The 16,459-nt window shown below is 42.2% G+C and overlaps 1 long non-coding RNA gene across 6 annotated transcripts in view; it reads right to left on the reverse strand.

The window, feature by feature from the left end:
- LOC138739331 (uncharacterized) overlaps window positions 1-16,459 on the reverse strand; it is a 334,221-nt gene that overhangs the window by 172,441 nt on the left and 145,321 nt on the right. For all 6 annotated transcript variants that reach the window (XR_011342172.1, XR_011342173.1, XR_011342174.1 and 3 more), the window contains exon 6: window positions 4,609-4,667. This is a non-coding gene — a long non-coding RNA (uncharacterized lncRNA). The remainder of the gene's footprint in view (window positions 1-4,608; window positions 4,668-16,459) is intronic.

Genomic DNA, 16,459 nt, shown 5'->3' on the forward strand with positions numbered 1-16,459 from the left:
CTGGTGGTGAGCAGAACCAGGCAAGAACATCTACAACACCTCCGAAACCTCTACAATTGCCTACGTGAGTTTGACCTTACTATCAACCTAGTCAAATGACTGTTCGGACTAAGCACAATTGATTTCCTGGGCCACAGGATTATACCACACTACTACCCAGCAAGGTGGAGGCCATCCACAACTTCCTGAGGTCCAGTACGACCAAAGGACTACAGGAGTTTGTGGGGATGATCAACCTTTATCACAGGTTCATCCCTGCAGCTGCTTGAGTGATGCACCCACTTTTCACCCTGATGACTGGCAATGCGAAGGACTTGACATGGGATGACAACTCTGCATGAGCATTTGTGGAAGTGAAGGAAGCCCTGGCTAATGCTGCACTCCTGGCCCACTCCAGGCCAGATACACCCATAGCCCTCACAATCGATGCCTCAAGAACAGTAATTGGTGGTCTTCTAGAGCAGCAGATAGAAGGAAGATGGCGTCCGCTAGTTTTCTTCAGCAAGCATCTGCGGCCCCCTGAGCTAAAGTACAGTGCTTTCAACAGAGAGCTACTAGTGCTGTACTTAGCCATCTGCCACTTCTGGTACCTCCTAGAGGGAAGGGCTTTCATGGCTTTCAGGGACCACAAGCCACTGATGTTCACCCTGGCTAAGATCTCCGATCCCTGGTCGGCCCGCCAACAGAGACACTTGTCTTACATCTCGGAGTACACCACCAACAAACATAAGGCACATCTCAGGAAAAGCCAAAGTGGTCACGGACAACTTGTCGAGACAGAGCATCCACTCTCTGGCCAATGGACTGGACTTCATGGCACTGGTGGAGGCACAGCAGCAGGACGATGAGATACCTCAGTACAAGACCGCCGTCACAGGGCTGCAGCATCAGGGCATCCCAGTCGGCACAAATAACACTACCCTCCTGTGCGATGTGGCCACCTGGTAGGTTCAACCTATCATCCCAATTGGATGGATGCAACAAGTTTTCAACTCCATCCATGGGCTGGCACATCCATCAATCAGGACTATGATCCGGTCGGTGGCCAGCAAGTGCACATGGCATGGATTGCGGAAACAAGTCAACAGGTGGGCCAAGTTGTGCAAGCAGTGCCAAGCAGCCAAGGTACAGCAGCACACCAAGGTCCCCCCCGCAGTCTTTCGAGCCAACGGAACGAAGGTTTGACCACATTCACGTGGAAATAGTGGGGCCATTAACAGTCTCACAGGGTTTCCGCTACCTGTTCATGGTGGCCAACCGGTTCACCCGATAACCAGAAGCAATCCCCTGGCTGACACATCCACCAGGTCCTTCACCAAAGCACTCCTATCGTCCTGGGTAGCAAGATTCAGACTACCACACCAGATAACCTCCGACAGAGGCGCACAATTCACCTTCAGCCTATGGACCAACATTGCCAACCTATGATGTGCTCAGCTACACCACACAACAGCATACCACCTGCAGTCCAATGGGATGGTGGAGTGCTTCCACAGGCGCCTCAAGGCCGCCCTAATGACCAGACTCAAGGGCGCCAATTGGGTGGACGAACTGCTGTGGGCACTGCTGGGCATTCATACAGCACCAAGACCTCCACACATCCTCTGCCGAGCTCATCTACTGAACTCCTGTAGGCTCTGCTGGGCATTCGTACAGCACCAAAAGAAGACCCCCGCACATCCTCCACCAAACTTGACTACAGAACTCCACTCATGGTCCCCAGGGATTTTGTCCCACCAGCCAGAGATCAACAGGAGGACACAAACATTTTCCTGGACAGGCTGCGTGAAAAGGTCAGTAACCTGGCTCCAACCCCACCCTCCAGACACAGGCAAGCCAAGTTCAACATCTACAAAGACCTCAAAGACTTTGAGTACGTGATCATGCTCAGAGGGCCACACTGTCCACCGCTACAGAGGACCTACAAAGGCCCCTTCCCAGTCATCTGGAACAACAGGGCCACCTTTGAACTAGATATCTGTGGCAAATCAGAGGTTTTCACCACAGACAGGCTCAAGCCGGCACACATGGACCTGACACAACCCTTGGAGATGCCAGCACCTCGACGCAGAGGCAGACCACCAAAGACATTGAGGACTACATCCACAGACCCTATGAACTGTGGCACTGGTTTTGGGGGTGGGGGTCATGTTGTGGCCCCCCCAAAGATCGGGCTGGCACAATGCGCAGTAATAAACAGTGGCATAACTCACTAAGGCGACCCCTAGCATAGTGAACCAACACGGTTGGAAGCTGGGGCAATACAAGACCAGCAGCCCTAAAATGGCACTGGCCAGGCTGCCCAGCTAACAGAACAATATCAGGCTGGGGAAGAAGGGTACACATATGCAGGAATGTTCCCACGGGCAGGAATTCCGTTTTTGTTATTCATGCGGCTGATGTCAGCCAATCAACCAAATGGCGGGAACTCCAACTGTATAAAAGGAGCATTTCCAGCCTCAATAAAGGCAGAGCTTAACCTCCCACACTGCGAGTGTGTGTGTTTCTTCATAGCATATGGCTACAATTATTTAAATATTGGACCAATCTAAATAATAAGACTTCTTACCTTACAAAATTATTTTCACCAACAATGGCAGAGGTTCAGAAAAAGCAGCTCATCACGAGTTTCTTAAGGATGATTGGGGATGGATAATAAATCTTGGTCTTACCACTGCTGCCCATTAATCAGAAATGGATGAATAAATATGAGTGGAGAAAATGGAGCCTACTAGGCAGCCTGATAATTATATTTCCATGCAACAGAAACCCAGTAAAAATGGCTTCTACACAAATAGTGTCCAATAAAATATGATAAAAAGCTGTGAATGGTGAGCAAACACAGTATTTGTATTCATCAATCGAAATAAATCATTCATTCCATTTGATTAACTTTAATTAGCCAGGTCTTTTACTGATTGGGAGTATTTTGAATCACTGAACTGCCAAATTATTTTTAAAAGCTTCAAATTAATTTTACTGAGGACCATTTTAAACAAGAAAAATAATATTTTTACATTCACACAATATGTATCTTCCCTCCTGAGCATTTTCAATCATAATTTCACATGTAATAACTTAATTTTCACCAAGCCACTGTTACATCACAGACCAGCAGCAATAGAAATTCACCAAAACAGAGTTATTTTTTAAATATTTATTAATAATTACTAATAATATAACATTGTACTTAATCTACCCCAACTATATGTGAATATACTTGTGTGTGTGTGGAATACCCAAACCATTACTGCTTAGGCACAATTCTGTAAAGTAATTCCCAAAGTTCAGTCTTAGAAATCCTATGTTGAAACTCAGTGTTTTAAACTGATGTTCAGAAGTAATTACGAAGGAGGTGAGAGACTGAATGATCAGACTGCTGAAAACTCACAAATCCTTGTCAAGTTGCTTCCAGAGAAATGTCCTTTCATACGAATGATTGTCACAACTCACCTTTTCCTTGTACAGGGGAAACAAATGCATGACTTCCATGATGCTTTCAAAACCCAAGCACAGGTCAGTTGGAATGACCATCACAATGGCCATGATCCAATGCAGAAATTCTCCTGTTTCCTTTATCCAGATACGAGTCAATCAAAATAATCATTACAATGGTCACAGTGATTCAATAATTCCCCTGACAAGAAGAATCCGCAGAAATGTCTATTTGCACACAGTCATTCCACCTCTGTACTGATCAATACTGAATTCTGTTTCTTTAAGTGCCCCAATCACATGACTCATAATCACGTGACTCTCTCTCACCATTTGTTTTCTCCAAATAAATAACCATCGTTCTTGGTCTTAGTTGAGAGCATCAACCTTGTTTATAGTTTGGAACTGATGGTGCCAAGCAGTATGTAAATATTGTGAAAACTGTGAATGGTTGCAGCCTGCACCAACCCACAAAGTGACTCTCACTAAATAAAACAGGAGTTTGTAACACAAAAATGCAGTTTGTGGCCAGTTAGAGGAATAGACAGTATTTTGTTACTTAACTCTTAATCCTCTGTACATTTCCCCTCCACTATATTGCCTTCCTCTGAACTTCTCCTCTGCTACCCTTCCCCTCCTCCACTCTTTCCCTCCTCTACAGTCTCTCTCCTCTATCTTTCCCTTCCCCTAATCCTTGCACTGCTCTGTGTTTCCTTTCTTATACATCCCTCCCCTGTACTCTATGCTGCAGAACTCCCTGACTCTGATTTTGTGTTACTGCTGTGATTGATGGTGGCCTTCCTCTTCCAATGTAAATGTAGCCTGCGTGTCACTTTTGCTTTTCAAGACTGTTTCCTGAACTCCAAGAAGTCTCTGCTAGAGATTTAAAATTTAGAGCAAAGTCAATGAAAATTTCCAACATTTAATTAATGTCTGTGTGTTAAACCACTGTTATGCGATGATTGACGGCTGGTGGCTTGACACACATCCTGAGACCAATCCTACCCATAGCCCTTTGCATGGTCCCCATTTCACTCTGCCTTGATCAATCAATGAGGTTGACGGGTGTTCCATTCTATAGTTATAAAAGCCTGTCAGTTTCACAGTTCAGTCTTTTGTAATTATTGATTGTGCACCAGTCTCATAAGTGTATTATGCTCATTCATAACTCACCCATGTGCATTAATTAAAGCAGAGAGTGGAATTCTTTCCGGCAGTCAAGGGCATTAATCCTGGAAGACAGAGACAAGTTTTTGAAAATTCCTGAATTTTATTCAACTCCTGCCCTCAACATACCTCTATCTTAAATCTACCCAAGGTTGTCATTATAACCCAGCTTCTCTTTATGCAACCAAAAAGAGTGCAAAATATCCTTAATTTCCATATTAATGAAATGCCAGCATGTTAATCTGATTAAATTTTTTGCCTTATTGAAATCTGAAGCATTTCCATATATTTCAAATAACTTCACCAATAAGGACCATTCTCCTTAGGTTTATTTAAATTAAAATTTATGTCATATTTCATTTAACTGCACTTGTGAAATGTCTTTTATTAACGCTTTTGGCCCAGCATATATGAGACTCCCATATCCATGAAACAATATTCATTTGTTTATTTGTATAGATGAAATACCTGACCTGCATATGTATTGTTTGTCTGTAGGTGAGTTATGTCTGGTCATGTGTCTGCATGTTTTGCACTGAGGACTGGAGATCGCTGGTTTTTCGGTAAAATCAGATGTCAATAAACTTGACTCTAGCATAATTTATTTTTGGCACCTCCTGTGTATTCTCAGAAAATTATTTTAGTACACAATCACAATCTTTGATGCTATTTTATAATATTGCACAATCAGATGCAAAAATCCACCATTGATATTTGTAAGTTAATTATATGTCCTCCTCTTACAATTTCAGTCTTATCTGTCTTTCATATAATCAATCCCTAATAGGCTACATAGATTTTTTTTCATTATTTGCTTTCAATGCAGCACTATGCCATTTATATTTCTCTCAATTAAACATAACTCATTTAATATCTCCTAACAAAATAAACCATTGTTTCTGGTTTCAGTCTGATGAAATGGACTTTCCAAAACAGCATGTAAAAAGATATATCGTTTATGGGCAGGACGGCCAAATCAAATCAAGGAGAGTCCTTGTTAAAAGAGATAAATGCTTTCACCCAGGAATCTGCAATGCTGCAATCCAGGGAAATAGAGAACAGTTTGCTGAGCAAATGACAGCCTATATCTCTTCTTTGTTTCATGGATCTAAAATCTATCTACTTCAGCACATGGGTGGGCTTTCTGAGAGACAAGATAATAAATCTTTAAAAATCCATTGCTTAATACAGACCTTGGAAATTATTAGAAGGCCTGAGAGTAGATAATTTACATGATCTGAGTATTTCCATGTCAAGACTCAGTTTTAAACTTATTTAAATTGGATCTTGGTTTGAATCCACTGTTATTTGATCACCATGATTAACGTTATCAAGTTTTTAAAAAATATGTTTATTGACAAAAGTGCCAAATCATTCTTGGATTAAGTGCGATTCTCTGTTACAAGCTTCTGGTACATTGTCTGCTTTTTATAAGGGAAAAGTGTAAGCGATCATAAGTCTAATTACAAATATACAAGGAACAATTCATGATGGTCAAGTCTTACCCCATCTTCAACATGTGTGAGAATGTTTAAACACAGATCACCAAAACAGAAATAGTCCAGTTGACTATTATTTGTAAGATAATTATAGATTAGATGGTGGATTGGCAAGAACATTGCCTCCACAATCTCCATGAGCACCAGAGTGCAACAGGGCTGCATACTTAGCCCCTTGCTCTACTCGCTTTACACCTATGACTTGTGGCTCGGTACAGCAAAAACATCATTTACAAATTTGCTGACGATATCACAGTAGTAGGATGTACAAAAAAAATGGTGACAAGTCAGCATATTGGAGGAAGATTGAAAACTTGACTGAATGGTGCACGAGCATCCAAAACCAAGGACCTGATTATAGACTTTAGGAAGGGAAACTGGAGATGTATGATCAAGATATCATTGGTGGAGAGGATGAGCAAATTTAAATTCCTGTGAGTCAATATCTCAGAGGATCTTTCCTGGGCCTATCATACTAATGCCACCATGAAGAAAGCACATCAGCACCTCTAATTCGTCAGGTATTTGTGGAGGTTCACTATGACATCGTAAAGCTGGAAAACCTTCTACAGATGTGTAGTAGAAAGTGTGCTGACTGACTGCATCATGGGCCTGGTATGGAGGCACCAATAACTCTGCAAAAGGTAGAGGACACAGCCCAGTACATCACAGGCAAAACTCTCCCATGGAAAAAATCTACATGGAACACTGCCATCGGAGAGCAGTAGCAATCATCAAGGATCAACACCACCCAGGATATTCTCTGTTCTCTCTGCTGCCATCAGGGAAAAGGTGTAGGTGCCAGAAGATTCGTACCACCAGGTTCAGGAACGGTTGCTACCGCTACACTATAACACTCCTAAACAACAAACTCAATTAGAGACTCATTTAAGGACCCTCTCTTTACATGTTATTTATTACTTAATATTTGCTTTTTCTGTTTTGTGCTGTCAGTTTATTTACATTTCTTTCTTGTTTACATTTCTCTCCTTTGTGCACATATCTTTTATTCTTGATTACAGTTTATAGTTACAATTAAGTAGAAATGCTGCCTGGCCCACAGGGAAAAGAATTTCAGAGTTGCATCTGATGTCATGACAATTAACTCTGACAATAAACTTGAAATTGAACTTGAACCTCATTCCAAACCAACGACATCTTGTCAAGACATTTAGAATACTACATGTTTTACCCTCTAATTTTTCTGATGTTCCAGCTATCATCGCACTCCCATTCTGACTTTCTGTCTTCGACCTCATACACTGCTTCTATGAAGCTCAACATTGGCTTGATAAATAGCATTTCATTTTCCAACCTTCATCTATTCCAGCCCTCAAAAAATTACATACATTTCACTAACTTCAACGAGCAATCTTATACAATCTTAAACCTTTCCAGTTTTGTCAGTACTAACCAATCCCAAAACCTGCCATTTCCAACGTAAGGTCACGAACCAGCAACGATAGTCCAGCTTTTTCACTCCACAGATGCTGCCTGATCTGATGGGTATCTCCAGCATTTCCTTTTATTTCAGATTTCTAGCAACTGCCGTGCTAAGTATTTCATTTTCAATAGTGTTTTGCACCTCTTGTTTTTCTCTTTCCTCTTTCATCCCTTGTATTTACAGTGCCATCTTCACTAGTAATTAACACCACAATTTGCATCACTTTGGTCTCACCTAGATGTTCCCTTTGTTCTCTCCATGCAAATTCTGCAACTTAAAACATCACTGATCTTTCCTTGTTCTGTTGAAAGGTCAATGACCTAAAACTTCACTCTGTTTCTCTCTTCGCAGATGCTGCCTGACCCCCATGACTGTATTGAGTTCCTCCGGGTGCACGAGTTTCCTTTCACATCCCAATGTGGATCGGAATTTTGACCTCTGTAAATTGCAGGTGAATAGTAAAATCTGGGAGGAGTTGATGAGAATGCATGAAGAGTAAAATAGAATTAATGTAGAATTTGTGTAAATGGATGTTTGAAGTTCACAGCAGACTCGATGGGTTGAAAGTCCTGTTTCTGTGCTATATTTCTCATTGACTGTTTGATTGCATGGAATTTCATTCCTCCAGCATTTCCTTTTATTTCAGATTTCTAGCAACTGCCGTGCTAAGTATTTCATTTTCAATAGTGTTTTGCACCTCTTGTTTTTCTCTTTCCTCTTTCATCCCTTGTATTTACAGTGCCATCTTCACTAGTAATTAACACCACAATTTGCATCACTTTGGTCTCACCTAGATGTTCCCTTTGTTCTCTCCATGCAAATTCTGCAACTTAAAACATCACTACTCTTTCCTTGTTCTGTTGAAAGGTCAATGACCTAAAACTTCACTCTGTTTCTCTCTCCGCAGATGCTGCCTGACCCCCATGACTGTATTGAGTTCCTCCGGGTGCTCGAGTTTCCTTTCACATCCCAATGTGGATCGGAATTTTGACCTCTGTAAATTGCAGGTGAATAGTAAAATCTGGGAGGAGTTGATGAGAATGCATGAAGAGTAAAATAGAATTAATGTAGAATTTGTGTAAATGGATGTTTGAAGTTCACAGCAGACTCGATGGGTTGAAAGTCCTGTTTCTGTGCTATATTTCTCATTGACTGTTTGATTGCATGGAATTTCATTCCTCCAGCATTTCCTTTTATTTCAGATTTCTAGCAACTGCCGTGCTAAGTATTTCATTTTCAATAGTGTTTTGCACCTCTTGTTTTTCTCTTTCCTCTTTCATCCCTTGTATTTACAGTGCCATCTTCACTAGTAATTAACACCACAATTTGCATCACTTTGGTCTCACCTAGATGTTTCCGTTGTTCTCTCCATGCAAATTCTGCAACTTAAAACATCACTACTCTTTCCTTGTTCTGTTGAAAGGTCAATGACCTAAAACTTCACTCTGTTTCTCTCTTCGCAGATGCTGCCTGACCCCCATGACTGTATTGAGTTCCTCCGGGTGCTCGAGTTTCCTTTCACATCCCAATGTGGATCGGAATTTTGACCTCTGTAAATTGCAGGTGAATAGTAAAATCTGGGAGGAGTTGATGAGAATGCATGAAGAGTAAAATAGAATTAATGTAGAATTTGTGTAAATGGATGTTTGAAGTTCACAGCAGACTCGATGGGTTGAAAGTCCTGTTTCTGTGCTATATTTCTCATTGACAGTTTGATTGCATGGAATTTCATTCCTTGTACAGATTTATAAAATGTTTTCTCATTGACCAATTTTAAAAATGGTTCAATATATTTTTAGTCAAATGGTTTAAAACAGGTACAGAATGAGATTTATCTCTATTTTCTCTTTGAATATAGGATGAAATTGAGTCAGATTCTATGTGCCAAAAATGATGAGCAGTGAGATATTACATTTATTGCAGTCTGTTGTGTTTTGATTGATGCTGCATTCCAGATGTCCAAAATAAAGATTAAAATACTTTCTCAGTCAATCAGTTTGAGTGTAGAAGTAAAAGGAAACTGAAGGGTGTGATGGGGTTCATGCTTATCAATTAATTCTACTTTGAAAAATGGTAAAATCTTTACACAAGGTCATATGTACATATAACATACTGCAATCAACAAAGCACTAACAAATATTATAATTATAATTGTTTTTTACACATTTTGTCCTTTAAAATACATTTTCTTCTTCTGTTATGAATAATTTCAGTGGCATAATTTTATTCATATTTTTACTGTGCAGTTGCTGAATTTTGTCAATATAAATCCACAGATTTTTTTGCCAACTTTCAAACTTAAATCAGTTGCAAAGTCTAAATTGACTCCAAAACACAATAGATTAAAACAGCGATATTGATACAGCTTTATCAAGATCATCCATATACATAAAACAACTTTAAAAAAACAATTAAGAATTTTTGGAAGGTGAGGAACTAATGGAATGAAGAAAAAAGATCTGAGAATACAGATAAATGGATCACCGTAATGGATCTGTGTTAATATTAATATTTAGGTTGGGGTGATAATGTCACTTCCTGTCCATGTGACAGAAGTAGTGATGTACATAAGCCCAGCAGACAAGCCTGGAGGTGTAATTCTTGCACTAGACTCCACAGTGTCTACATCGACTTCTCCACATATACATCAACTTGACAACATGTACAGCGATTCCACAATGTGCACACCGACGTCCATAGTAGCTCAGTGTAGAATACTTTGCTACATTGGTGACCCCAATGATCCAAACGATATTTGGACCCCAACATGGAAAATTTTTCTTCACTCCATGTTGTGGCTCTGAAACTGCTAACATTTTGGACTTCACAACCACGTGTGTGGTTTGACCAAGGAGAAGCCCAATTCCAGTTGAGGCAGATAACATCTGATTCCACGTGGTACTGCTACGTAGTAAGTGCCCTGGATCAAGAGATGGCATGCTAAGTTTCCAGTTTTCTGCAGCAGCCTTCGGAGGAGGGCAAGTATATGGTGCTCAAAAGTCTGCTCATCCATACCTTTGGCCTCTCACGATGTGAGTGAATGGCCCGTTTACTTCACTTTGATGGCTTGGGAGACAGGACCCCTTCCGCACTCATGAATGAAATGCTGGCACTAGCGGAAGGGCATAGGTCCTGCCTCATATTTGAGCAGGCTTTCTTGGAGCAGTTGCCAGAAGATATCCACATACTCCTAACCGATGAGGATTTCAGTGACCCATGGAGAGTCGCGGCGCATGCTAACATTCTATGGTAAGCTAAGCAAGAAAGCATGACATCTGTAGGACAGGTCATCAGGTCCCATTCACAGCAGCAGGACCATCCAACTTCAACATTAGACCAGCAGCAGGGTCAATCAAATCCATTGTCAGACTGCCAGAGGACCAGGAGGACCAGGAGACAATGGGACGAAGATAGCATCCATTGGTGTTTCTACCATCAATGATGGGGTGCAGAGGCTCACCACTGCTGATCACCCTGTGTATTTCAGGGAAACGCCAGAGCCGGCCATCACTATTAGCTGTGGCGAATGGCCATCGAGACAACCTTTTGTGTGTCTGGGATAGACATACCAGACTGTGTTTTTTGGTGGGTACAGGAGCTGAGATCAGTGTGCTTCCCCCTTCGGGGCATGAAACATGTAACAGAAAACGTGGGCCATCATTGAAAGCCGCAAACTTCAGAACTATCCAGACCTTTGGCACATGTAGGATCCCACTTTAGTTCAGCAATACTAAGTTCACATGGACATTCACATTGGCTGCAGTTGCACAACCGCTACTGGCAGTTAATTTTCTCAGAGCACATAGGCTGCTGGTTGATCTGGAAGGATGAAGGCTTGTTCATACCAACACCTTCCAGACCTTCACCCCAGGTGAGGCCAAGCTGCCAGCCCTGCATTTAGATGCTTTCGGAGAATGAATTCGCCAGGTTGTTGGAATTCCCAGCAATAATTATGCTGCAATTCACCTCAGCAATGCCAAAACATGGGGTGCAACACCACAGACCAACTGAAGGACCACCGTTGCATGCCCGAGTTCGCAAGCTTCCTCCAGATAAACCGTCTGGCTAAAGAAGTGTTAGAAAAGATGGAGGACATGGGTATTGTACAACAGTCCAATAGCTATTGGACCTCCCCACTTCACATGCTACTCAAGGCTGCAGATGGATGGAGACCTTGTAGTAAAATCTGTAGGTTGAATAAGGTTATTGCACCAGATCGCTACCCAGTACCGCATTTACAGGACTTCATGTCCAACCTGCAGGGCCGTATCTTTTCCAAGGTGGACCTGGTCCAGGGGTATCATCGAATCCTGGTCCACCAGCATGACATTCCAAAAATGGCTATTATTACACCTTTTGGCCTTTTTGAATTTAGAAGGATGCGATTTGGGCTCAAAAATGCCATGCAGACTTTCCAACTTTTAATGGACAGAGTGCGACGCGATATTGACATTACCTTCATATACCTAGACAACATACTTATCACTAGCCGCAGTTGTCAGGAACATCTGTCCCACCTGTGCAAGCTTTTCACTTGTTTAACTGAGTTTGGGCCAAGTGTCAATTCGGGTTAGTGAACATCAACTTTCTGGGCCATAGAATTGACAAACACAGGGCCAAGCCACTACCAACAAAGGTCAAGGCAATCCGGACATTCACTAAGCCCAGCACAGTTAAAGGCCTCCAGGAGTTTGTTGGAATGGTGAACTTTTATCGCTGGTTTCTACCATCAGCGGCTCGCATCATGCGCTCCCTCTTCGCCCTGGTGTCAGGCAAGGCAAGGGATGTCACTTGGGATGAAGAATTAGCAGCAGCATTCAAGGAACCACTGGCTAATGCTGCATTGCTGGTCCACCAAGAATGGATGTCCCAACAGCCCTGACAGTGGATGCATCCAGTACAGCTGTAGGAGGGGGTGCTCAAACAGTACATTGATAGGCATTGGGTACCATTGGCTTTCTTTAGCAAGCACTTAAGACCACCAGAACACAAAGTACAGTGCTTTTGATGGAGAATTGTTGGCACTGTACCTAGCTATCAGACATGTCAGGTACTTTCTAGAAGGCAGACATTTCACGGTTTTTATGGACCACAAGCCACTTACATTTGCCTTTGCTAAGGTATCAGATCCATGGTTGGATCGTCAACAGACACACATCATATATTTCTGAGTTCACAGCCATCAAACACATCTCAGGAAAGGCCAATGTAGTGGCAGGTGCACTGTGTCACCTGACCATACAATCCGTGCAGACCTTAGCCCAAGGGGTAGACTACGTTGTGCTTGTGAAAGTGCAACAGGCGGATGAAGAAATTCTGTGTTACGGAACAGGAGACTCGAACCTGCAGCTGGAAGAAATTCCTGTAGGCCCGGGGGAGCTAAAACTCCTGTGTGATGTATCTACAGGTCATCCTTGCCCAATCGTTCCAGTAGCCTGGAGTGGCAGGTATTTGATGCAGATCATGTGTTGGCACATCCATCGATGAGAACAATGGTCTGGATGGTAACCAACAAATTTGTGTGGCATAGCCTTTGAAAACAGGTCAGCAATTGGGTGAAGACATGCACTTATTGCCAGACATCCAAAGTCCAGCAACACACGAAAGCTCCACTACAATCTTTTGAGCTGATCTATCAGATGTTTGACATTGTAGGCCCCCTGCCAGTGTCACGTGGTTCCAATTTTCTTTTCCCTATAGTGGATCAGGCCACATGGTGGCCAGAGGTGGTTCCAATGGCAGACATGACTACCGACACCTGTGCCAGGTCCTCATGTTTTGGTCTTCCAGCACACATCAGATCTGACAGGGGTGCCCAATTCACTTCAAGCCTGTGGTCAGCAATGGCCACCCTGCTTGGAACAAAATTGCATCACACAACTGCCTACTGTGACAGATTATGGATTTGTTTTTGGGAGATGGATTGGGGCAGGTTTTTTGGCGTACAAATGATTTAAAGCAAATCTTATTTGAAGTGCTAGAGATTTGCTCATGCTAGACTGGCCAGCTCCAGGAGCCTTTGCAAAAGTGTTGGAGAGTGCCCAATAGGCTTATGGATTATTGTTTACAAAAAGGCAACAGATAAAAGAACTTGTCTGTCTGGATTGGAACTTGCTGTTCTAACAGGGTCATGTGGTTTTGCAAGCAGAGAGAGAAAAACAGGCTTTTCTCTGAGAGAGAGAAGGAGAGAGAAAGAGAAAGAATTCAGTTCTGCAGTGCTACAGTCAGCAGCAACAACTGGGACTGGAACAGGACAAGCTGGAGAGCTTGTGGAAAACCCCATTCGGAAGATGGGTTGTGAGTGCTTAGTTCAGCCTGGTCAAAGCCCTTGTGGTTCATGCAAGAGGAGTAGACTGGCTGCCTAATGTTTCACTTGAAGTAAGAGATGTGGTGACCTGAAAGAAAGAGGTTATCATCTGGAAAACCCTGACGGGGCAAGTTTCTTCGACAAGACACTGACGTGGCTGATTAGAAGGGATCAGTTTGTGTCCTGGAACAACAAATCTCTCTCTGAAAACCAACAAGAACCTTCCTGAGCGATAATCATTTACCTTTCAAGCACCAAAGCCTGGTGAACTTCATAAATGTTAACTTCTGTGCACAGTATAAGAATTGCCTGCAACCAGTGAACTTGGAGGAGTGAGAAGTGAGATTGGACTGTGAATCAAATAACCTTTCTGAACTTACATACACATTACATACACATGCGCTTAGAATTAGAAGGGGGTTAAGTTAGGTTAGTTAATAGTAATAAGTTAGGGTTTTATCCTGTTTTCATGTTTGGAGATCATTGCTGCTGGGTTTTGGGATCCTCTGGTCTTGTAACAATACCACCCATGATCCAATGGACTAGTAACAAAAGTTCCACAGGCATTTTTAAATTAGCCCTTATGGCGCATCTGCAGAGACCTAACTGGGTTGACAAATTACCATGGGTACTCTTGGGGATACCTAAGGACGATATAAGTGCCTCATTGGAAGAGCTGGTCTATGGTGAGCCCCTGATGGTTCCAGAAGAATTTATATCAGACTCACGAGGTCGGGAAGATATGCCTGCAGCGGTCCTAAGCAAGGTCCGTGAGAAGTTCGGTTCTTTAGCGCCCATTTCAACACGGTCAGGACAGGTCCTATATACCTCAAAATATGCAGGACTGCAAGTACAATTTTGTACAGAAAGGAGCACCCTGAGCACCATTCCAGTATCCGTTTGAGGGTTCCTTTGAGGTACTAAGACACAATGGTTTGATGTACATTTTGGACATTGGAGGTAAAGAGAAAGCTTTTGCTATTGACTTCCTCAAACCTGCCCATCTGGATCTGGACAGTTCAGGTGCCTCGGCAGAGAGGAAGGCTGCTCAAACAAAAAAAATATACAGACTTTGGGGTTTGCAGTGGGATTGTTGGATCGGGGGGTGGGGGTTATGTGGCGACTCACTTACCAGCAAGTGAACCGGCTCTCAAAATGGCAGACATGATGTGGAAAATGCCGGAAATTGACCTGCATCCAACACATTTTTATCTGGGCTGATAACATCACCTCCTGTCCATGTGACAAAAGTAGTGATGTATATAAACCCAGAATGCAAGCCTGGAAGAGTTAATCTTGCACTAGACTCCATAGCATTTATATCGTCTTCCCCGCGTATACATCAACAAGTACAGTGAACACTGACGTCTATAGTAACGCAGTACAGAATACTTCATTACAAGTTAATATTAAGCTATATTTCCTATCAATATGTTTTAGGTAATGTAGTGGGTTTTGAATAGGGTTACACACACCCATACATAAATACATTCAGAAATGAGGTCATCTTTTGGAGTCATAACATCTGAAAGCTAGGTTTATGAAGGTCACATGCTTTCCAAGAAACTGGAGCAGGCAACTGTTAAAGATTCCAGTAAATGGTCACATGGTTACCAGGAATTTCGACTGATCTCAATGATGATGTTACATCACATGATGTCAGAGAATGATCTACTGAAGGTGGAGAGATATTTTCATCAGAAGAAGACTGAAGTGACTGAAGAAGCACTTGACCTCCTGGAAAGACAGGACTTGTATTATCCTTATCACAAGAGATACACGGCATAAGCGGCTTTTAAATAATTAAGACCACTCCTAACTACCTCAAAGAAGTAAAGTTTCTAAATCCTTTGAAAAGGATCTGTGTTCTTATTAACAGAAGAAATACCCAGTGGTATTTTAAAAGAAAATAGCCACTCTGACTGCTCTTTTAAGAAAAGAGAGGCAGCCTCATTTGTGCCCAGAGGATGGTCACTCCTGTTTGAAGAATATCTCTCTGAAAGATAGCTCATTAAGAGACTTGCAAGTTCAAAGAGATCTGAAAATATAATTTTTAAAGTATTTCATAATTACTTCTGAACTGCGATTTAAAAGGATCCTGAAGTCAACAAGATGCTTGACACTAGACTTAAAAATTGACTTTTTCAGAGTCAAGCTTAAACTGCAATGGTTTTGGACTTCAAAACACACACTCATTTTCATTTGTGCACAGTGGGGTTAAATTTAGGATTAAGTTTTGAGATAAGTAAGAAATGTTATGTTATTAATGGTTTAATAAAAACTTGCAAAGAGGGTTGGTGCGAGAATGCAACCCTCTTTTCAATCTTCTTCAGCATGATGCTGAAACAAGCCATGAAAGACCTCAACAATGAAGACGCTGTTTACATCCGGTACCGCACGGATGGCAGTCTCTTCAATCTGAGGCGCCTGCAAGCTCACACCAAGACACAAGAGCAACTTGTCCGTGAACTACTCTTTGCAGACGATGCCGCCTTAGTTGCCCATTCAGAGCCAGCTCTTCAGCGCTTGACGTCCTGTTTGGCGGAAACTGCCAAAATGTTTGGCCTGGAAGTCAGCCTGAAGAAAACGGAGGTCCTCCATCAGCCA

This window comes from Narcine bancroftii, chromosome 7 (genome assembly GCF_036971445.1).
Source record: "Narcine bancroftii isolate sNarBan1 chromosome 7, sNarBan1.hap1, whole genome shotgun sequence".
Classification (NCBI taxonomy): domain Eukaryota; kingdom Metazoa; phylum Chordata; class Chondrichthyes; order Torpediniformes; family Narcinidae; genus Narcine; species Narcine bancroftii.